Source organism: Agelaius phoeniceus, chromosome 3 (assembly GCF_051311805.1).
Source record: "Agelaius phoeniceus isolate bAgePho1 chromosome 3, bAgePho1.hap1, whole genome shotgun sequence".
Lineage (NCBI taxonomy): Eukaryota > Metazoa > Chordata > Aves > Passeriformes > Icteridae > Agelaius > Agelaius phoeniceus.
Window position 1 is genome coordinate 13,650,643 of NC_135267.1, and position 23,771 is coordinate 13,674,413.

Here is a 23,771-nt window from a genome sequence, read left to right on the forward strand (position 1 = left end):
CCATGTGTGTACCTGCACTCTTTCTGCCATGAGCACAGAAGAGAGATGGCCAGGTTGGCTCTTCCCAGGCAGCCAGGGCCCTGGCAATGACACAGCCATTTTCTACTGCAGCACTTACACATTTGTGTGTGTGGTGACTTGTACCACATCAGTGCAAAATAAGAATCACTGAAAAGAAAAATAGGTCTGGAAAGACCTTCTGTAGGCAGATCAATTTTCCTTCTGTCAGTCTTTATGGATATTTCTGAAGAATCCAGTGATTCTTCAATCCACAACCTCCCGAGACAGCCCATTTCATCCTGTCACTACCTTTACCTTCATAAACACTTATTATCTGAATCTTTCTTTCTGCAGTTTCACACAGCTCTTTTTCACCTTGCATTTGTGCCTAACAAATTTAATCATACTTTTTCTTCATCCTGTCATTTTGAATTCTAATCTCATCTCCAGCCTGCCTGACATGCTTCTCTTCATGTTGTTTGAAAACTTGAGATCTACTTCTTATTGCATTATCCAAATTAGTAGAGCATATAAATAGATTATTGAAGTCTAAACATCTCTTGTAAATAGTGGTTTGGATGAACTGTGCCTGGGGCTCTGCAGAAGAGGGTGTATTGGGAAGCTCAGTGTTTAAGATAATAATATATGGGACAGAAAAAAAAGAAGTCATGCCCTTCTGGTCTTCTGTTTGTATTTGCCAAACATGGAGTCCTTACCTCATTTATTTTTTGATCAATGCATACCTGTGAAAAAACCCATGCATGTTCTGGCCCAAATATGGTCCTTCCCATATAACAGCTACATGCAAGCATTGCATGTACTTGTAGATTATCAGAGTTGTGCGAGTATAGACCAAAGTATGCTGGGGGAAAACTGTCAGGGTATAGAATCTGTCAGAACAGTTCTCAGAGCCAAACTGCAGTCTTAGTTTACTGACTTGTCAACAACTAAGGACTCAGATGCTCTTCATGAGTGTCTCATAGTTTATTGAAATTCTATCTCCTTCTGCTGTAGAGGTGAGGTCTGCACAGTTCAAAATCAGTCATGATTTACCTGTGAACTGTTAGACATTTCCCTCACAAAAACCTTATTCACTATAAAATGGTCAAATGTGATGTGATGTCCATAAAAGTCAAATTAGATCCCAAGACTGCAATCTTGTTTTAAAAAGCCTAGAATTCCAGATAAACTTGTTTATATGCATACAGACTTGCATGTAAGAGTTTTTGTATGGGAAATACATTATGCTGTGGTTTTGTATTGATGTTTAGAATTTTTTCCAGAAAAAAGGTTTTTCACTGAAGCATTTTGCTCCTGATTGCTCAAGGCATTCTTTAGCACTTCATGTAGCTATGTTTTCTTTTTTAGTATTACATAAAAGGTATCCTAGAATTATTTTCTACCTTTTGCTGCCAATGAATTTATCTAATGAGCTGGAGTCCCCATCACAGTGTGTGTGGTGTCAATACATTGGTGTTAAAGTGCAAGGAAGAAGTTAGAATGCCAGCTGAAATATCAGTCAATTCAGGGCCAACCCTACAACTTCCATCCTGCCTAAAGGAGTGAAGTCAGCTTCAATTCCCTGAACTTTTCATACCAGTAGAGCCTGTACCTACATCCCAATGTTTTGACTATATATACCCAGACTTCAAGGAAGTGAATCTGAGAAATATTTTATATTTGAATGTAGTCTTGACATGAAGTCAACATGAGTCACGTGTATCAGAGACACAGCATATGTAAAATAATAATTATCTTGTTTAAACTGGCATATACAAAACTAAGAATGGTCATTACTCCAATCTATTATGAAAATAGTTTCTGCTGTTTTCTACTATCCATCTGAGATAGTAGATCTAGCAGGGTTTTTTTCCAAAAAAGTTGTTTGAAAAAGTTTTTTATTTTAATGATTCAAGTTGTTAGTTTAGATAGTGGTTTTCCTTCAGACCAAGTTACGATACAGACAGCCTTTCTATTTTTTTTTTCTCCTCCCCACAATTTAACTTTCACCAGAAGGAAAGTCAGAATATACTATGATAGTTAAGTTAATTGGCTGAAATACTTTTGAGAAAATAAAAACAACAAAAAAACGCTGCCAAAAAACCCACAACAAAACAAAAACAAATAAACTGACAAAAAAAACCCCCAATCTATTTTAGGATGCCTTATTATGAATTCCTCATTCTTCCAGAAAATTTAACATTATTTTTAATTTACAGGTCCATTGAGGACAGATAACTTCATTAATTATATTTTTCCACTCCTTTTTAGGTTTTTAAATTAAATTTGTGCTGTGAATGGCACTGGAAAACAAAGTGATATATTGTCATCTCTGGAATTTTGGAAGATTAGTACTGTTTACAGAAGAGAAAATCAATATTCTTTTTAATCATCCTGAGCTCGAGCTGGCATTTTACACAGCCCTTCAGTTGGCAAATGGCAAAGTCTTAAGCTGTGGGAACACAGTCATTCTAAAAGTGTGTATATCTTTATAGTATACAATGCCTCTGAGAAATAGCTAAGGTAGCATCATGACATATTCCTGAATAGAGTACAATTTTCTTGCTTTACCAAATATCAAGACATGCTTTCATTGTAGGAAAAGCACAGATTAGATATGAAAGAAAAGATTCATTTTGGGCTCACCTTAAAAAAAAAAAAAACAAAAAAACACCAACCCCTTTTGATTAAATATATGACACAGAGTCAGAGTTATAGTATTTGGCATCCTAGATGAAAAGGACAGTCAGCATTCTCCTTAGTGCTGCTGCTGCCAAAAGATGCTTCCATTGAGTTACAGTAGTGAGAATAAAAACTGAAGTCAGGATTTTTTCAGAATGGGTCACTAACTGCTGTTGTTCCAAAGTTGGATGGTCTTCTCTAGGCAATAATGTCAGTATTCAGAAGCAGAGACATACAAAACTGAGAATAGGCCTCTCTAAATATTAAGTGGAAAAAAACCCCAAAAAACCAACAAAAACAAAAGAGCCAAGGAGCCAAGTAAGCCAAAATTAGCAAGTAAAGCATAAGGTTGCAAAGTTGTATCTCAGATAATTTAAGTCAAGGGGATGAAGGACTAGCAAACTCAGTATGATCATTCACTTTAGAGAAAGATGAAGTCATAGTGCCTTTGTTCTGGGAAGGGAAAGAGAAGGAGAGAGAGATTAAGGAAAGACTGGCATATGAGATAGAAGAGTTTTGCTGCAAGAAATGTCTACAGATTTAGAGCTTGGACCTAAGATCATTTGTTTTCCAATTTGCACTGCAGGACCTAATACATGAAGTGATGTAGAAACACATTTTACTACCTCCTGGGTAATTTGTTTCTCAATTTCAGGACATTTTAGCATCATGAAACATTAAAATAGACATATATGAGTTCTGCAACCTTTTAAAGTCCTTCTATCCCCTCTGGAGGAGTACTGTAAATATCCTTGACACCTGAAATAACTGGACATGTTAGAGTGATGCTAACAGAGTGGGTTAACAGCTTGTGCGTGTACAAAATACTTGAAGTCAGACAGAAAGCCATTATTATGACCTTGTGCTGACCACATTCTATGAAGTGTTACATGATCAGGGACAGGGAAGTTGCTTAATGGAAGTTATATAGTAGCTAGATGTATCCTTGTCACACTTCATCTAAACTGATACATTGCAATGGTCCGCACTGCTCAGACCTGGCAATTACTGTCCAATTCCAATCTATTCCACACTGCCACTATAATGAAAAATAATTAGGACCCTGAAAATGAGTTTTCACATGAAATGGTTTCAGTACTTGGACACAATCGCCTTTGGCAGATGGCTTTGGGTTTGCTTTAATATAATAAAGACAGTTAATCATCTCTAAAGAGTGCACAGAATGAATAAACTTTTAACACTACTTTCTCCTCTGAAACTCTCATATTGATCAGACGTTGAATACTATAGAGTTCAAGTTTCTACGGGTGGTGTTCCTGATAACAAGGAATCTGCACACATTCTTATACATCCTGGAGAAGAACCAAACTAACCCAAGGGCCAATTGTTTGATACTGGAGTTTAGAAACCATTATCTAAGAAAAAAAGAAGTTTGTCTCCTAACTACTGTAAAAGTACAGATGTTTAGAAAGTTTTCATGAACCCTAAAAAATTATGGCTTAATTGAATTGTGGGAAATACTACAATAGAAGAGTAGTATAATTATTGGTAACTTTCAGAAAACATGTGCCTCTAGGATACAGCATGGAAATTTATGAGAGTGGGAAGCATTTAATTTGATATCAGTTATCTACTGATTTCAGTTGTTAGTCACTTTAGGCTCCCACTGTAGCCAAGGCAGAAAAATAGGCACTTTTAAGGTCCAATTGCTATGACCTGTGTGAGATGCCTGCTTTTGGTTGAGATGAATTACACACCAGAAGGCATATCAATTTCTCTTGCCTGACTATAGCCCAGAGCGATTAGCTCAAATGTAGATGTCAATAGTGTTTAAAGTTAGATTCAATATACCTGTCTTGAATAAATGTTTGATTTCATTAAACCATTTGCTAGGTTTTGTAACTTTTTTGTATTTGTATCTAGCATACAACTTAAGAAAAACTGTATGATGTCTCATATATATGATACAAATCATACCACAAAATTTGAATACAAAAGAATGTCTAAAATTCATTGTATCCAGTGAACTCGGAGTTTTATACCTAAGTAGTTCTCCTGACAAGCAAACCCCCCCACCAAAAAAAAAAAATTAGACCCCTATTTTCCCAAAGAACTTAAATAAATAAACAAGACAAAACTATGATGAAAGTAATATGACATGTCCAGTTTTGACTATTTTTGTGGAGAAAGGATTAGTTAAATGGCAAGAGATGTGGAGAGAGATGTAAAGAAGGCTGGGAAAGAGAATGTAAAATGGCCCAGTGTTACTGTTAGTGTGTAATGGGGCTGTGGAGATAGAGAACAATGAATGCAGGAAAGCTTATTAACAACATGGGAAGTATTTCAACAGTCCCAGATTACTTATTTTGTCTATATAATACCTATACAGTTCCTTTCTGAGTTTTCAGAGCAGCAGGAATAGGGAACATGTAATTTTAGTCAAATTTCTGTCAAAGAGAATTGTTTTCCCTTGGAAACATCTGGTTGCACTGTCCCCTGTGATGCCATTCTTCTGTTTTGCTTCTCTGCAGAAGTCCTTGTTTTTGATTGCTTCTGTAGAAGCCCAGTTATAAAAAGAAAGGAAAAAAAAAAAAAAAGAAAGAGAGAGACAGAGAACAAATATCTTCAGAAAAATCTAGATAAGTCTCTGGACTATATAATTTTTAGTACACTATTGATTAACGAAAAAAATGAAACAGTCTGGTATTGTTTTACTTTCTATAGAATTTTTTTCTTTGTCTTATACCAGTTGTTATTAATATCATTGCTGTTACTGTTCATTTTCTTAACTCATTTCTGTTTACAGTACATTGCTTTTTATCACCCCACAAGTTTCACCTTTGTGTCTCCAATTCCCAACTCCATGCTTGGAGCTGGAAGGGGAAGAGTGGGGACCAAATGCCTCGTCTGGGAGTCTTGATGGTGAGACTGCAGTGGGGAGTACCACCCTTACAGCACAGCATTTATTGCTAAAATACAATTTATTTAGTACATTTATCAAATTATTCAACACATCCTTTGAAGCACTGTTTACCTGCCTTTTATTTAATTTTCAGTTGGGTAAGAATTCAGTAATTTACAAACATGTGTGTCACTATGAAAATAATGTGGTATTCTAGTAGAATAATTAGCACAGGAAACTAAAAATATTTAATACATGGCTTCACAGAGAAAAGTTATGCAGTGAAAAATAATGAGAAACAAGTGTATCTCTTTTCTGATGAATTAGTAAGAGAAGCTCTAAATTGCCTCTTACAGAATTTACAGTCTTCAGTGCTCTGTGATTTTCTTTGGCTTTTACATTATTGCTTTTAGTCAGTCCTGACAATTTTTAACCTCTTTTTAACTACTTCACCTTCATCTTTTCACAGCTTTGTACCTTCTCACTAATTCTGTGGATGTCATTTTTTTCTGATACTTACTGTGATTCCAGTTTAAAAATATCAAGTGAGGTGGGGTTTAAAAGTAGAAATAATAAATCAAATAGCTTGATTTCAAATTTATGATTAATTCTAGAAACCATAACTATTTATCAATCAAGCATATTTATTAGAATACATATTTTGGAAGAATGTTGACTGCAAGTTATAAGTGGGTTGAAGACTGACAAGTATAGTTCATACAACAATTTAGTCTTGCTTCTATTCTAGTGCATTCAGCTCTGTTGGTTGTCAACCCAACCACGTGTCATACAAAATTTTTAGATACCTTTTTTCAATCCAGTTTAAATGTATTCATATGTCTAACACAACAATCCTTTCACCTCATTTTTTTCCTTATTGTGGACCATGGGTCTCTCAAAAAGACTATATGGATGTCCACAACGGATTATACTGATTGATTTAAAAAATAGCACAAAAGCTATGATGGAAACTTTGCCTTTAAAGATTGATAAATGAAAGTGAAAATGGTTGTGAAATCTGTTTCTCATGCATCTCAGAACAGTCATAGGCCTTTTTGTTGCCAGGCATGTTTCAAATTCTGCTGACACTTGATTTTCATTACCTTTGCTCAAAAAAAAAAAAGGTAAGTAAGTAAATAGGCATGCTTGGAGAAAGGGTGGGGAAAATGAATCACAATTATTCTTAGAAGTATTTAAATGTAGTTATATTTTCCATCTTTTTTTCTATCTTTTCGGACTTATCTCTAGAGCACAATGAGTCATCAAACACCTGAACCACTGCATGAAAATAACACAATACAATAATACAACTGTGTGTTTGTGGCCTCTTTTTCCACCCTCACTCCATCAAGATATCTTCACCTACATTATTTGAATTGAGGTGTTTTATTGAGAAAATGGAAGAGAGAATCAGTAAAAGGGTAAAAAGCAGTGGAGAAAAATACCTCCAGTCTAGAAAAAAGGCCCTTCAGAAATTGAACTAATTGGTAAGCCAATTGAATCAATTGGGGTGTGTTGGTGGAGAGGGAAGCAGAGGTGGAAGGAAATTGGGACTCTTAAGATTGAAACATTTTCTTGGTGTTTTCAACTAAATTATGCAGGAGCTGGACAGTAGCAAATTTAAGATACACAGACTTCAGAGGGGTACTGTTGAGATAATTCAAATAATTTTGTGTGGTATGTTGAGTGATATTCTGTTTTGAAAGTACACTATAGTACCGTTGGAAGACTGAAGCCAGACACATCTGAAGCAACTCAGTTGCTATGTGTGTGAGTTCCTTAGATACAAGTAAAATTGGCCCTATATTTAGAAAACAGAAACAAGGAGATGTAATCAGGCAGCCACAGCAATGTCATCGGTCCCAAGGCGCCTGTGACAGGTAACCATGATGGTGCTGCACGGATCCCATGGAAATCAGCACCAGTGTACAGCCTTTTAAATAAAGTCAGTGCTGTAATCCAGGCCAATGGACCTCACACAACACTCTGACATCAATGACAGCTCTTTCCAACACAGGATGCACCTAGTGCTTAAACATCATCCTCTCAATGACAAACTTCCCTGTGAAGCTGTGTCATTCCAGATGGGACACAGCTCCATCATGTCATAACTACAGTATATTAAGCATGTATTTGTTCATTAAGTATGCTGGATGGAAATTTTATATTGACTGTCACATAAAATGACAGACATGCAAATAACTAGCTAACAAACATGAGCACTTTAAAAGAAAATGTGTAGTGATTTACTACATGCCAAAAATAAATAGGAACTAAAATGTTCCACTAGTTCACTTTCTTTCACCATATGTATCAACCTCTTTAAATCTTACTGGGTTGCATTCATAGCCACTGAGACAATAATTTACACCTCTAGTTTTCAGAGGACAACACTTGTCTGACTGTACTCTTAAACCTCCATGCCAGATTTAAACATTATGTAATCAACGTATAGATGGCTACTGAAGTTTAAATATGGAACACCTTTAGTGTTTGAAGTGTGTTTGTCTGTCATAATAATGCCTCTGATACTCTGCTACACAGCTAAAATGAGCACAACAATGTGCTAAAAGCTTTATTTTCCATGTGAAACTTTAGAGGGACCACACAGAACACAAGGTCATGGCTAATTTTCCAGGAGATTGGCATTCCGACTACTATTGTTTCTGCCAAATGCTATATAAGCCTCTATGTTTTATTACTACATTTCATCTTTAAATCAGAGAAAAGGAAAAAATTTCATTTTGGATTGGGCCAGAGTGTCCATCACCTTCCCCAAAATCTTGCTGTACTCTTTATGAGTTAAGTAATAAACAGAGTAAGGCCTATTAATCTTTATGCATGCTACATATATTTCTGAACACAGGCAAGAATATTAAAAGTAGCCAAGTCATGCATTATGTCATCATCAACAATTTAAATTAAAATGGAAAATGCTTTGATTTTTTCCTTCCATCATCATGTCTGGAATTAAAAATTATAGCTGCATTTGTAGAAGTCAGACATAACTTGCTCATGTTGTCACTTCACATATAGTTTGCCTATATTACACCATATGCCAAAAACTCTTACTGGCACATGCAGTAATGTAATATAATTGGTAAAATGTCAAAATCTATGCTTACAATCAATTTCACAATCAGATTTTGACCAGGGATAATTTTTAGAGCTACAAATCATTTCTGCTTGGTACTTACATCTGACTGATATCTAATTTCAGTTTATAGAAGAAAATATTGAGCATTTGTGATATTGATTTGGGAGAAAGTAATGAATTGTTCTGACTAACTAGATAATTGCATGTTGTAAATGTACTTTTTCTCTGTGTGTTGTTTTTCAACATCCTACTAACCAATGACTAATTATTTCAATTGTTGCTTTCACTTCACAGTGGGTTTTTCTTTTTTGAATATTATAGTTTATGAAAGTATAATATACATTTCAAGGTCTAATTATACATTTTCTCTTTATTTATTTAACTCTAAGTATTTTTTCACTGGATTAGGTAAAAATTTTAGATGCTTAACCTAGACAGATTTATTATAGTGTGTATTTCTTTCTTGCTATAATACTACCTGTCATCTATTTTACAATGTTTTACATGTTTTTATTGGTAAGAATTTGTAGCATGAAATAAACATTTAGCATGAGATTCATACTATCTAATCTTAGAAGTCTACATTGCTTATGTTTGGAGAAGTCATTCAGACTGTTTTATAGTCAAAACCATCAAATTTAGTAGTTTTAGGATGCTTTCCCTAAAATCTATATCTAGATCAGATTGTGGATTGCATCAAAAGCCTCTATTTCTCTCCACTAATTAGGAATTGTGTAAGCAGCAAGTTTGCATTTAGATTCTATGTGACGGATAGAGATAAATCTATCTGATCAGACAAGTCTCACCCAGAGACTAAAATCCTGGATTAAATTTATGAACAGGAGAAAGATCATAACAGAAAAATGTACATATATATGTGCATGTGTGTGAGACTGAGAGCATGTGTTGTGCATACAAATCTTTGCTTCTTGTCAACCATTATGCACTCAGTGCAGTTTTTAATTACATGATCACATGCTATTTTTGTATAGGAACCATCTTCATTAAGGCACAGATGGATATGGGGATACTGCTCAATTAATGAAAAATGCTCAATTTTTTTTTTTCCTCTCATGCTGAATATACAGGCTCAAATTTTACTCACTGCGTATTTGCTACAAAACCTCTTCCAAAGGCAGAATTGCTCATTTCTTCTCCTGTGGCAGTCTTCACGGCAATATCCATCCTAACACAGACTTGAGTGATTTCAGACCTGCCTGGTCCTGGACACAGCAGTTGTCAGACCCACCTGGATGGTTCCTGCCTTTCAGCCCCTGAGGTAGCATTATCATCACTCTGACATGAGCAAGGTGACGTTACAGCTTTTCTCCCACTTCCTCCCAATCCATGTTTTGCCAGCCAGCTCTGCAAGGTCACACAGGTAAGAGTAACCACGGCAGGTATGTGGAGGCCACACAATCCCAGCTGGGGCTGCTCCATGCTTGATTCACACAAGTCTTGTAGATTATACACTCACCAGATGTCACTGCAGGTGATGTGGCATGAACCGTCTCCAGCACGTGCTCTTGGGTACCAGAAGGATCTCCTCAGTTTTAACAAAGTATGAAACTTCTTCATAGATCAAAGAAAAAGGTCCTTAAAGCATGGATGCATTTTCACAATACTCTCTGGCAAGGAGGGCACTTTTACTCTTCATGAACTGAGACAGAGAGAAGAATGGAGGATGCAACGTGTCAAATAATATACTAAATCATAAAAGCTGTTTGAGATTTGTCTTCCAGAATATGTGGAGTACTTCAAAACATCATATGGCTTTTCAGGTGCCTGTAAATTCATCCACATGATGAGGACTAGAAAACAAGCAACCACCTATGAGAAGTTCAGCTCAAATTAATTGCTTATACTTGCATAAAGAAAATGAAAAATCAAGATGTAGATATTCTGACTTAGTTTTGGATCTCCATAGTGTTTTGAGAAGACGGGAGAGGAGGCTCGTTTTGTGTAAAATTTCCATTAAAAAAAAAGGTCAACTCCAAAAAGCAGAAAGCTTGTCATGCAATGATACCTCACAGCTTAGCTGGAAGCTTTGGATGGATGTCACAGACCTCTGATACTCCATATAATGGAATATGGGATGGCAGCAGGTAATCCCCTATGTAGATGCCAGGACTGCACTAAAAAATTTGCCAAACATATTTCAGAGATCTTTGCTGAAAAATTATAAAATATAAAAAAAGATACTAAGGATTTCAACTTAAGGTGGCATTTCACACTCCATCTCCTGAAGTTTACTGATATGTGCCCTATACTTTTAATCTCTGCTAGAACTTTTTATTTCCTCACCATACCACCAGCCTCATCTGTCTGGATCAGCCATCACCTTCTTTTATATGAAATTTAATCCCTTTCCAAACTTTTTCCCTTAGGCTACAGTTCTTTACTCACAAACACTTTGTCCCTTTGGTCTCTCTACCTTTCACTCATCTCATCTGTTTTTTTTCACTCTGTCTACCCTTCTCAGTTCCAACTTTCTTGCTGGTTTCACCATTTCTCACATCACCATCACCTGATGATTCACCCCATTTCTTTTCATTGCTTCCCATGTCAAGCTCTTTGCCTAGTAAGTCTGTCTGGCATTTAGCTAATGCCAAGAGGAATTCAGTTTAAGACTTCTTGAAGAGCTATGAGAATTTTGTAGGGACATTCAGATACATCTAAATATCTGTTTGCAGATAATTGATCTGGGCCCATGATGAACCCTAGGATGAACTGTATTGCTCTCTCTTTGACATTGACTTTATTGACTAGATCTCCTTTGTTTATGTTAGGTTTATAGCTGGAGGGTCATCCTTAGATGCCCTGGAGATGTCAAGGTATTGAGCCCAAGGGATTTTGCCAGTCCAGAAAGTCATTGTTCTATTATACATCCGATGGCCTGTCTGATAACCTCCACTGGTTGCCCAAAGGTGTCTGACATAGTTCTGGATACCATTTAGATGGCTGCAGACTACGGCTGAACTTAGAAACCGATTTGTACCCTCCCTGCATTCCTGACCCTGGGCCCAGTCCTTGATCAGTGCAAGCAGCTAAACTTCTAACAAAGTCCTAAGCTACTGAAAACAAAATATCACATGTATCTTGTATTATGGCTTGATAAATAAATAATAATATTTGTAATAATGGATCTGTTTGAGATGGAGTATGTGAGCTCTAACTTTTGATTCATTTTGTGAGATAGTTTATTAACCTCAACACTGTAGGAAAAAAAAACAAACCCAAGGAATTTTCCTAACTTCAGTTGTCAGGTGTGATATTCCTGTGGTTCTGAACTAAATTTTGGCTGCTGACAAAGTCAAAACTGCTTCTTTAGCTGTCTGCTGGCTTTATCTACTGACATTTTTCCTTTCAAGCATGCATAGCCTGATTACCTTCTTCCATGTAGCAAATAAAATGAAGGAATGGCCTCAGGTTGCAGCAGGGGAGGTTCACATTGGATATGAAGAAAAATTTCCTCACCTAAAGGGTTATCAAGCACTGGAACAGGCTGCCCAGGAAAGTGGTTGAGTCACCATCCCTGAAGGTATTTAAACAACATGTAGATGTGGCATTTAGGGACATGGTTTAGTTGAGGACTTGGAAGTGCTGGGTTACTGGTTGGACTCAACGACCTTAAAGTTCTTTTTCAACTCAAACTATTTTATGGTTCTATGAAGAATACCCTATTACCCTTACTAACAATCCTACAGAACACTTTATGTGTAGAATAGAAACCTCAAAGAACATCTTTATTACACAACCAATTTATTTTTACAGCTGTCATTTCTTAAAGAGGTAGATTGGGGTTTATGGGGTGTTTTTGTTTGTTTGTTTTTCTCTGTTTAACAAAAATATGACTGAAAAACATATTAGTCTTACCAGATTATCAAGGACTTCTGATGGCCTTCTGTAGTATCCCTCATAAAAGTAACATACATCCCGAAGAGAAAAAAACTGCATTCAGTTACCAAGTTATGCAGTGCCTTTATTCAGCATAGTATTTAAACAAATATACCAAAGTGTTGAAAATTTTATCTTTTGATTAGCTGCTTCCCTAAATTTTGGCTTAAATGAAACAATGTGTCTTATGGTTTATATGGTTAATCACTTAGATCTGTTACTAATGTTATAGGACTGTTTGTGGGTTCCTTCCTACAAAGACAAAAGTTACTTTGCCCAAGCCAATGAATTGGAAAAATGATGGAATTTTCATTAGAATCATTAGAATAAGTAATATACTTGGTGTGCAATTTTCTTTCAGAATTAAATTTATCATACATAGAAGATTTCCATAAGGAAAAATCAGCCCAAACTTTGAAAAAAGAAAATAAAAAAAATAGGTTTTTCTCAAAAATCTAAAGCTGAGGTGAAGATACTTCACTTTCAGGGAAAGTCTTATAAAGTCTTCAAGGCTGATGTCACACCCCTTCTAACTTGTCAGTAAGTGAAAGTCAGGAAAGTAGAAAAGTCAGGTTTTTTCATGTTTCTCAAATTTATGAGAGATCTAGCTCAAACTAGTACATCTATTAAGGGATTTGTTGAATTGACTCAGAATGTTCAGCAGCATTTAAGATCAAGCTACATGTTAAGAAATATCAACCTTTAAATGTAAGATAGGAATATAAAACGAGTCCTTTTCTTTTAAATACATCTCAGTCAGAATTTGGTTTCACATGAAAGATATCAAGATCTGTTGTAGGCTATATGTTTTTTTCTTGGTGGATGTCCATCAAAGGGCCATGTTGGTCTATGCAGCAAAGCAATTTGCTTTGATAATCAGGCTATGGAGTGTTTTCTCATTATAGTAGCTTATTCTGCAGGAATTGCTCAATATGGTGCAATAACATAAATACTCATTGGAACTGCACATGGAGGCTGGATCATTTGAATCATAGCTGAGAGCCTTATTTACTAGGTAGATTGTTGTTAAACTCACCCTCTTGCATTTAGTGACTATCTAACTATGTATTTGAAGAGCAAGAGCATAGCCTAGTGGTTGGGTTTCTGGGGAAGACAAGGACTGATGTTTAACTGGATGTCCCATATCAGATAGGGGGGCTGAAAAACTCTTGTCAAGAGAAGTTCTATCATTGCTGAAAATTGTCAGGTTTGGATATATTTTCACTTTTTTTTGTTTGTTCCCCTGTTACTTTTGCTCCATCAGTGTTTCTGACCAAATAAATAAATGATGTCTGATCAGATTTCTTGCTGAAATATTTTAGCATACACTGTCTACAAATTTTTTATAGTTTTGAAATTATTTTTTTCCAATTGGGCCTTTAAAGCATTATTTTAAAAGAAAACATTACAAACAGAGGTATCATCCAAGAAGTAAAACAAATGAAGGCTGACAGGGCTGATGTGTGGAATGTTTCTACATGTCAAAAATAAACTGGACTACTTTGTTTTCTGAGTTAGCTCTCCTATCTTCATAGACCATAAACTTTTTTTTAGCTTTTGAGCAAAGTGTTAATCAAGTTCTAGAATGATAGATATATGGGTCTTGTGGTAAGGTCTGTGGTTCCATTTCACATCACAAATTCCTGAAATTCCTTACGAAATAAATTATAAGTTGCTATTGGTGACATCATGTTCCAGGATAGTAACTTTTGATAGCGGTATATAAGAGAGAGAAGAAGGTCTCAAAAATTATTTTAAAAATAGTTGTGACTATCCAAATTAAACATTAGTCATACAAGATATACTTTAGCCTAGGAAGTACCAGGAAATCCTTATGCATAACTTGCCAGGAGTTGCCCCTGCCATATGTGGTACATACCTATAATTATATTGTACATTCCAGTCTTTAACACTTCCAGGGAAAATTACTGCTTCAAATGACAGACGTGAGGCAGATTAGTAAATATATCTGTATGATTGTATTTACAATTAGGGTCCTTAATTCAACACATGGCAACTTTGAAATAATGTAGTGCACAACACTTTTTACTTTGGTCAGCATATTTCAGTCTTTAATGCAATCGCACATGTTAAAAAAAAGAAAAAAAACCAAAACAACAACAAGCTCTTTCTATGCTCCTTTCAATATTTGCAACTTTTTTTGGGGGGTGGGGTTAAAAATGGGGTTTTAGGAAATATTTCAATTTCAAGAGAAAATACTCAACATGTTAGTTGTAAAAGTTTAGATAAAATTATGGATAACTCACATAAGCCACTAAGTTGCTCAACATCCCAATTTCTGCCTTAATTTTTATTAATGTTTCATTTCAAAATCTTTTCATAACATATTGAAATGAAATGTTAAAATAAGCTTCTTTCCCTGCTAATTTTTAGAACATTTAAAAATTGTTTTCTGGCCAGCCTATCAGGAGTTTTCACTGATGCAGTAAAATCTCAGACTAAATGGTATAACTTGCTGCTAGAAAATAGTTTTGCATAGCTTTAGGCTTTTGACACATGCTAAATGAATCCTCCAGATATTACCCACAATTATGAAGTTTAACCCTGGTATAAAAAAACAGATTATATATTTATTTCCTATAGGGAAAACGGTAAGATTTTGGGGTTTAATTTTTTTACATTTTTGTTTTGTTTTGTGTTAAGTCTGCTCAATTAGCATAAAAATACTCTGCTGGGAGTTTATGGTAAGTGACTCCATGAGCACTTACTGCATGTGCCTGATAAACACAACAGTCCCATGTCACTCCAAAAAACTTCTAGTTATAGATAAATAAGTTTCCAATATCATTGCCAGTATAACAAATATTTCCATAGTTTTGGGCATATATCACATTTGTAGAGCATCACTTTTGAATATGTAAATTCTGGCTGCCAGTTATTGTCATTGTGAACTCAGTGAAAGCTTTTTTTTCCCCTTTCTTTATGTTGAATTATATGTTAAAATTTTAAACACTGAGATAATATGAAATTATGTTTCATATTATAATTATAACTGAGATAATATGAAACAAGAAATACATTCTAAGTGCAAATTTTCAATGTTTGATCTAAAAATGCTTTGAATCCTTAAAAGTCTTGGCCTTGTAATTCAGACAACACACATTTTATCTCACTGAAATACTGGCAGTGCACATTTACACTTGATAATTAGAAGGAATTAGATATCCAAATGTCTTTGAATATTTTCCCCACAGTTATTCAGGTATCATTTAGAGAACTGAAGCATAACCAAAGATATCATAAGGATCTATTGACATGCCTTCTGGAAAAGAATGTTCATTTAGAAAGGGAAGAACAATGTATTATAATCATGCCCTTGAAGATGTCTGAACCTCTTTAAATTTGAAATGCTGAGCTAAGTAACTTCTCATTTGAATGTAAGTAAGATCTTGCTCACAAAACTTCAACTGATCTACCAAGAAAATGGCTATGGATCATCAAGAATGGAAATTTAACTTAAGCTGTAAAATGAAAAGTTTGAATTTTAAAAGTACCTTATATTTTCAAGGTGTGTAGGTCTCTTCATATTTACTGTTGTGAGTTTACTTGTTCTTCTTTAGAAGAAAATTATATATACTGCAACTATCTGTTGACTGATGTGTTACAGATTGTACTTGTTTAGGGCAATTTTGGGAAAAAATCAATAGGATGATGAAACTGGTAAAATGAGCATGACTAAAACCCTTTGTGGGTTTTGCACTGAACCTCAAATACACAGAATCAAGCAGCAAGGTAGTGAGAAGAGATATTTCAGTATTAGCAACAGGGTGAAGTTGTTGGATGTCTTTCAAATTATTATGCCAGTCCAGACATTTTTTGCATAATGAGAACATCTTTCATGTGTCAGAACAGGTTTTGATTATAACTAAATAAGTGAAAGCAGGGATATGTTGATAAGGTCACCTTTAATGTGAAGTTTGCTCTGAGTTGTCTAGAGTATTTATTGGAACAGGGAAATCTGCCGATGAAGTGAGGAATTCAAAGAAAAAATATTTTAAACCATCATATTTTAGAAGAAAATATAAACATCCTCTTCCTCAAAAAAACACTAAAATGAACACACCAATACTGAGAAAAAAGAACTGTTAAAATAAGCAAACAAAATATCAATAATGAAATATAAGTTTTGTTACTTAGCATTAAAATTATTTCTTCAAACTCATGCCACTAAATTTGCTGTATTTTTTTTAAATTAAGTTTATTAAATTACCCAGGAAAACTTTGCTCTATATATGTTTGAATAGTCTCTGTCTGCTTGTAGTTGGATTTTCCTGAAAACTGTCATTTCATGTGTTCAGACAAAACAAAAGAAAATGTTGATTTGAAGAGCACATTATTATACAAAGAATGTACTTCCAATGGGTGCTGGGTGATTATAGGCTCAATTTATGAATTTTTTATGTTATCATATTTGTATATAGTATTACCCAATAAGATTAGTATGTTTCTCTTAAATATCTCAGAGTCACTCAATAGCTAAAATCTGTCCTCTAAGATAGACTTGGGGGAAATAAACTATAATAGTAAGGGATAATTAAAAGACTTAGAGGGTAGCTTCATGGATTGTTTTTCTAGATTTTTGCAAGAGATTCTGGAGCTCATCTTTGGACAAGGACTTGTAACTCACCTATATTGGACATTTTTTCATCTTGTGCTTGCTCTTAGCGTAAGGTGAAAACGTTTCCTGAAGCATAGTGTGAATGCTTCTAAACACTTGCTTTCTCGTTTCCCAGATGGCCATTTGTTCTGAAAAAAAAAGAAATTGCCTTTACACATAGCTATAGCCACTATATTATGGCAGGTGAAGTCCATGAAGTTTTACTGTAACTGCTGAAATGGGAAGGGTGCTAGGACTTCTTGATAAACTTGGAACAAGTGCTACAGATCTGTCATTTGACAATCATGAAAAGCTTTGAAAGTAAACAAATGAAAGTATTGAAAGTCAACTATTACTGAGTTGTAATAGCAGTGCAGCATAGGAAAGGCTGTTTCAGAGAACATATATACATTAAGATTACAGAGCTAACAATAATAGCAGAACCTTTAATACAGCAGTAAAAATTGTTTGGACTCATAGAGCCATCGAAGACCAAAACAGGTTGGGTTGAGAAGGACCTTTTAAGATTATCTAGTCTAACCCCTCTGCAATGATCAGGGGTATCTTCAACTGTCTCAGGTTGCCCAGAGCCCCATCCAACCTGACCTTCAGTGTTTCCAGCAATGGGGCATCTACCACCACTTTGGTATGTGCTTCATATAGATGCAGGCACAAACATATTTTATATGTAGCAAACGTTGTAATAGAGATCATCTTGTTGATGATGATCAAAAATTGAGTGCCTTCAATAGCATATTTTAAAATTGATAAATCCTGGTGATAGCCTAGTAAGCTGTGCTGCCACAGGCCTAGGATCAGAGAAAAAGTCAGACACAGTCCTTTTCTTCTGAGTTGTGTTTGTGTGTCTCTGGAACAGAAAAAGCATGTCTCACATACCCTTCAAAAAAATCATATTCCCTCTTTTAGTCTAGTTCCAAAATTGTTCCAAGAACTTCAGTTTTCATGCTAGTATTATTTTAAAGTTGTATTTTGGAAAGGAAAGCCTGAGAGAATGTTCCAGCACTGAAGTTTGTTACTTAAGATTAAATAATTAAATGACTATACTTAGTATAGAAATGTTAAGGTTATATCTTTGAAAACTAGGAGGCGAATCAAACCTCCTTAAGCCTGATTTAATATTATTAATGGAATTTGATATACAGAAAAATATAAGTATGATCTTTAAGCTCCTCTTGTAATTCAGGGTCCTGATTCATGAGCATAGAACACATGGCAGTGGCAAAACTAGAGAGCCTATTTAACTAGGTCAAGGAATTGCTTTTTTGTGTTTTAATCTTTTTCCTGCAATGCTACACAGACTAATTATTTAGATACATTATGATGCCAATTTGAACAAAGAATGCATTAATGTAAAACAAGTTTCTGGAATATGACTTCATTATGGTTTTTCTAAAGATTTAGTTAACATGGTCTAAACACTCCTTAACCAACACTTCCAGGTGGGCTAGGAAAATATGACTTAAGGAAAGGATTGCACAAAAATTTTCCATTCTTGTTTCCACAAATATTGAGAATTAATTTATTCATTTATTTGTTAAACATACTTCCTCGGAACTTTGCAGTCTTTCTACCCTGCCTTCATTTCCAGGGTGTGTGTACCTTTGGGTGTGTATATATTTGTGTGCAGATTAGGCACACACAGATAAAATTTGCATAGATGACTGATATGTTATCACAGATAGAAACTGTAATGTGGAAGGGTCTTAATCCTGCCTTTAACCATTTACTTGTTTTTCTGTGGAAAACAGAGTTTGGAAAAACATCAGTTGCTCTGCCTGTTTTAATTTCATTGGGGTTTTTTGAGGTTGCTTGTTTGGGAGTTTTTTGGGTTTGGGTTTTTTAATGCAAGTAATTATCATTATAACAACTTAAGCATTGTATTTTTTTTCCTTTGGAGTGTGGTAAAGTATGTTTATTCTTCAAGTACAAGTCAAATCTTTGAACAGATCTGGTTTTCATTTAGAAAGAAAAAAAATGTTGTGTGCTTCCCTCCCATTTCCCTCATCCCAGATTCCTAAGTCTGGATGAGCAATATGAATAACAGGATCAAATTAAAGTCATCCCCTGAGAGAAATTATCTTAAAAACTGAAAATTAAAAGATGCCAGAAATACAAAAGAAAACTCACCAGCATACATGCCTAAGACAAAAGTGTGGTTCTATTTCTATTAGTAGTGTGTGCTGATATCAAGGCTGGGTATTAATGATATATTAATAAAAAAAAATTAGTCTAATAATACTGCAAATACAGAGGAGAGAAATGTGGAAGTAATTCCTTTGATTTTCCCAGGTCTTTCAGGCTACTTTGTGAGACTTCTAATTACTCCAATATACAATTCTTAACATTTTGAAGTTCTCACCATTCCTGATGAATAGGGTTTTCCTTTATTATTTCCAGTGTACAAATGATTCACTGCTCATTCTAGCTGGTTGCTAAGCATCCTTTCCTAGGAAAGGTAGACACCAAGGAAAAACAAGTGAGTTCTCATAGCTTACTCCAGAATTGGAATCGAAATATTTTATTAATTTATTAATGGCATGTAATTAATCCACAGTTAACTTTAGACTTGGGATCAATATTGGTAATATAACAGATAAATCACGTTACCAGACCCTTAGAGAGAATTAATAAACAGTTACACACCTCCCAGTCCCCAGAAGCACCTCCTCCCCCCATCCCCTGCACACCCCAAGTCCCAGGTAGCTCCTCCCTGTCACTGGGCAGTGGCAAACGCTCCCTGCCCTGGTGTGCACCCCTGCAGGTGTCCTCTTTCTAGCCATGGGCTGCTGCCTCACCTTTCAACTGTCCATGCTGCTTCTATACCACTTTTCAGGCTGGATCCCTCTGCATTTCTATTTCTTTTACTGTATTCAACAGAATTTCTCTTCTTCTGGTTAATTCTCTGGATAACCTGGCTGATAGTGGCCTTCCTTTTGTCACACGGTTACAAGGACATTGAGGCACTGAAGCACGTCAGGAGAGGGGCAATGAAGCTGGCAGAGGGCCTGGAACACAAATCTCCTGAGGAGCAGCTGAGAGAACTGGGATTGGGATTGTTTAGCCTGGAGAAACTGAGGCTCAGGGAGACCTTATTGCTCTCTATAACTGCCTGAAAGGTTGTAGAGAGGTGGAAGTTGGTCTTTTCTCCCAAGTAACAAGTGACAGGACAAAGGAAAATGTCCTCAAATTGCATCATTGGCAGTTTAATTTGGATATAGGGAAAAAATGTGTGCACAGTACACCCCACAGAGTCACAGTCCTGCCTCAAGAGCTGGGGCTACCTAGATCACCCCATGTGTGGATCATGTGAGCACCCTACAAAGATATTTATGTTACAGCTGCAAATGGTAGAAACAGTCTTCTGAGAGAAATCTTAGAATTTATTTCATACAGGCATAATTTTTGTTTGTTCAACTTGCGTCATTCTGTTAATTTTACCATGCATAACCATACTTTGAGACTGAAATAATTCACCTGGGTGAAGACAAGGTGGGGAGGTGGTTAAAAGAGACACAGGATGAAACTTAGAGGGATAGCAGTAGAACAATTCAGGTATCTTAAGACTTTACTGCTTAAATATGATGTGGTTGTCCTTGAATTCTGAGAAGTCAAAGAGATATATGTCATTCCTGTAGGAAAACAGGCCTGGCCTGGTTTAGATATTTTAAACATTTTGTTTGAGACAAGATGGCTTGTCCTGTGTGTAAGTGATTATTTCTGCCCAAAAAATTTGAAAGGAACTTAAATTGATTGTTGTAGACTTACACAACAGTTTAAGACTTCTGAAGTTAGACATGTAAACATGCAGCCTTCTACTGCCTCTGACTAGACATCAAAGCAGAAATTACTTGAAAAGTCTGCATCAAAGCATGGTTTCCTGTTGAATTCCACAAAATATTTCCAGCAGAATGCACAGTGGAATTCTATCTCTTTATAGATCATGAGCCAATGAAATAATAATAAAAATGAGCTTTCAACTGAAACAAAGTTCCTCCACAACCTGTTCTAGTTGTGCTGGATCTTTAAAGACTTTCTATACTCCTAAAGCAAAATGAGCACTGATTTCAAGGGGGGGAGAGAGACTGAATGTTTGCTTCACAGATGATCCAAAAGAGTTTTGCTATAGGAACAGATTCTTCTCTAGAGTAAATTGGCGTCTGCTTCTATGCTTGTTATTCTTTACCATTGTTCACCAAACCTGTTTGTAAAAATCTCTAATAATGGGTAATCCAGACCCTTCCAGAGATTATTTTTTTCCAATATTTATGTTTGTAATATTTTTTTAAATGTTTGACATTTAATTTTTCTTTTGTAATGTCTAATATAAATCACTTTAGCTAGTCCTATTCCCAAGTGAGATATGGAGAGCAGATTTTTCAAGCCTTCTTTTGTGTGCAGCAATAATTTGCATATTTGATGACAGTTGCTACATTTTCCTTCTGCATACCCTTAAGGCTGTTTTTCCTGTCTATCCTCATCATCATGATTTTCAGACTGTTGATCTTACCTGTTATTTATCACTGGATTTCTCCAGCTGGTCCATAGCTTTCTTGAAACACTTTTCCCAAAACAAATGTTGACTTTAGTTAAAAGTGTTGCCTACATGCTTTTTAACCAGTCTTTCAACTGCTTCTAATGAGGAAGAGTTGAACCAGATTTAAAAGACATGGAACTGTTTTTTTTTTTAGTTGGTTGCTATTCTTTTAAGGACTGTAGTGTCAGAAATCCTTAAGATTGATGTTACATATTGGATAAAAAAGCACATCAGCTTTTTTATCATTACCATGATTATCATTTTATCATTATCATGTCTGCATTGCTCTAAAAACTTTAAGGACCTCTATACCACAATTTTTTGTCAAAGGCTTCTGCTCATTGTAGTATCATCTGATGGCAACAGAAACCTACTTGTTAATTCATTTAATGAGGAAAAGAACACAGAAAATAATTCTCATTTACTTTCAATGCCTGATCTGGCATTGTAGGCACTGGGCTCAGGCCCTTGGTCAATGCCTGTAGCCATCGCCTCCACCCTGGAGCAAAGCAAAACAAAAGCATGAGTGTGGCCGTGGAGGAGTTGCAATATCACTGTTCCCTTAAAATTCCCTGGATATTCTCCATCAGACTGACCCCAGCAGTCAAACGCCACCTGCAGAAGGACCAAATCCCTAATTTTCCCAAGAGAAATCTGCCCCACCCACCCCCTCCCACAGCTTCTTGTTGTGCTCTTGCTCCAGAAAGTCAGAACCTGAGGCTGCCAAGAGGAAAACCCCAGGATAACTGTGGGCTGAAGGATGATCCCAAAGCACGCAGCCAGGGAGGTTCTGTGGCTCCAGGGGAGAGTGGAAAAGCACCTGGAAGTGGCACAAACCCTTCCAGAGCACCTGGAAGTGGAGCAAGCCCTGCCAGAACACATGGGGGTGGAACAAAACCTACCAGGTGCAGGGCCAGGGTCTCCAGTGTGGCACCAGCCCCTGACAGTCATAACTGCAAAAAAACAGAACCAAAATCATCACCTAGACAGAGGAAAATCCAGCCCAAAATGGGGAATAATGGAGTCTCCTGTAAGCCAGAGGCTGGTAACAGTCAGCAAGGAAGAAAAAGAACATGAAGAGATGATTCCCCCCAGGATCAAGCACAGGTAGCTCCTGAGGAGGGTCTCCCTCTGTCCCTTCTAAATCTGGCACCATGGAACCTTCCAGAAAAACAGGAACTCAGGCTGGAGAACATTTTTGGATTCCTCCTGTGAAACTGCCTCAGATGAGTTGGAGAAAAGCATCAGCAGTCAGAGTGAGAGCCTGGCAAAGCAGCTGGATGGGAGGAGAGAGGCAGAGGGTGGAAAACACCCGGATGGGGCAGATGTGTGTACGTGACCTGTGTAGAGACTTAGAAGATGAGCATCAGCTGGACCTGGTGGTTGGGTACCTGAAGGATGTGTACAGGAAGATGGACCAGGAACCTGCACCAGATCCTGAGGAATGGCATCAGATTAATCTCAAATGTACTTGTACCTGAGGCCATCATCTGTGCCACTGCTGCCATGGATGACAGCGATTATGAGAAGGCAGAAGAGAAGTACATTAAAGGACCACCTGTGAGCAAAAGAGAGAGAGAGAGTTGTTTGATAACAAGTTTTGGGAAGCAAAAAGCTCAAGATGGAGCCGGAGCCTCTGGAGAGCTGAGGAGTGGCCAGGGCTGTCCTTGGGCCAGGTGTAAATAACCAGTGGTGATTTGTATAAAAAATGTGGCATCATTTGTAAAGTCTGTGTGTATATTCCCAAATCCTCTACTCCCAGCCCCAGCTGGCTCTCAACCCTTGCTGCTTCCCATGGCCTCGCCGTGCTCAGGATCCACCGGATCCTCATCCATCAGTGCCCTCCTGGGGGGCTTCCAGAGACCCCGAGTGCTGTGCAGAGCTTCTGCTGCTCCACTGGCTTCCACATGGGTTCTTTTAGCCAAACACCCGACTTGAGAAGGGATCTTGGTCTGCTTTGTGGCTAGTGGTGCCTGGTGGCCTCCTTGCTCCTGATAAAACCAGGACGTTCCTGGCAGCGAAGGCTCCTGGGGGTTCCCCCTTCCTGCCTCATGGGTCT

The 23,771-nt window shown here is 36.6% G+C and overlaps 1 pseudogene; it reads left to right on the top strand.

Moving 5' to 3' along the window:
• The first annotated feature begins 20,865 nt into the window (after positions 1-20,865).
• On the top strand, positions 20,866-23,051 carry LOC143693513 (uncharacterized; annotated as a pseudogene).
• The last annotated feature ends 720 nt before the right edge of the window (positions 23,052-23,771 follow it).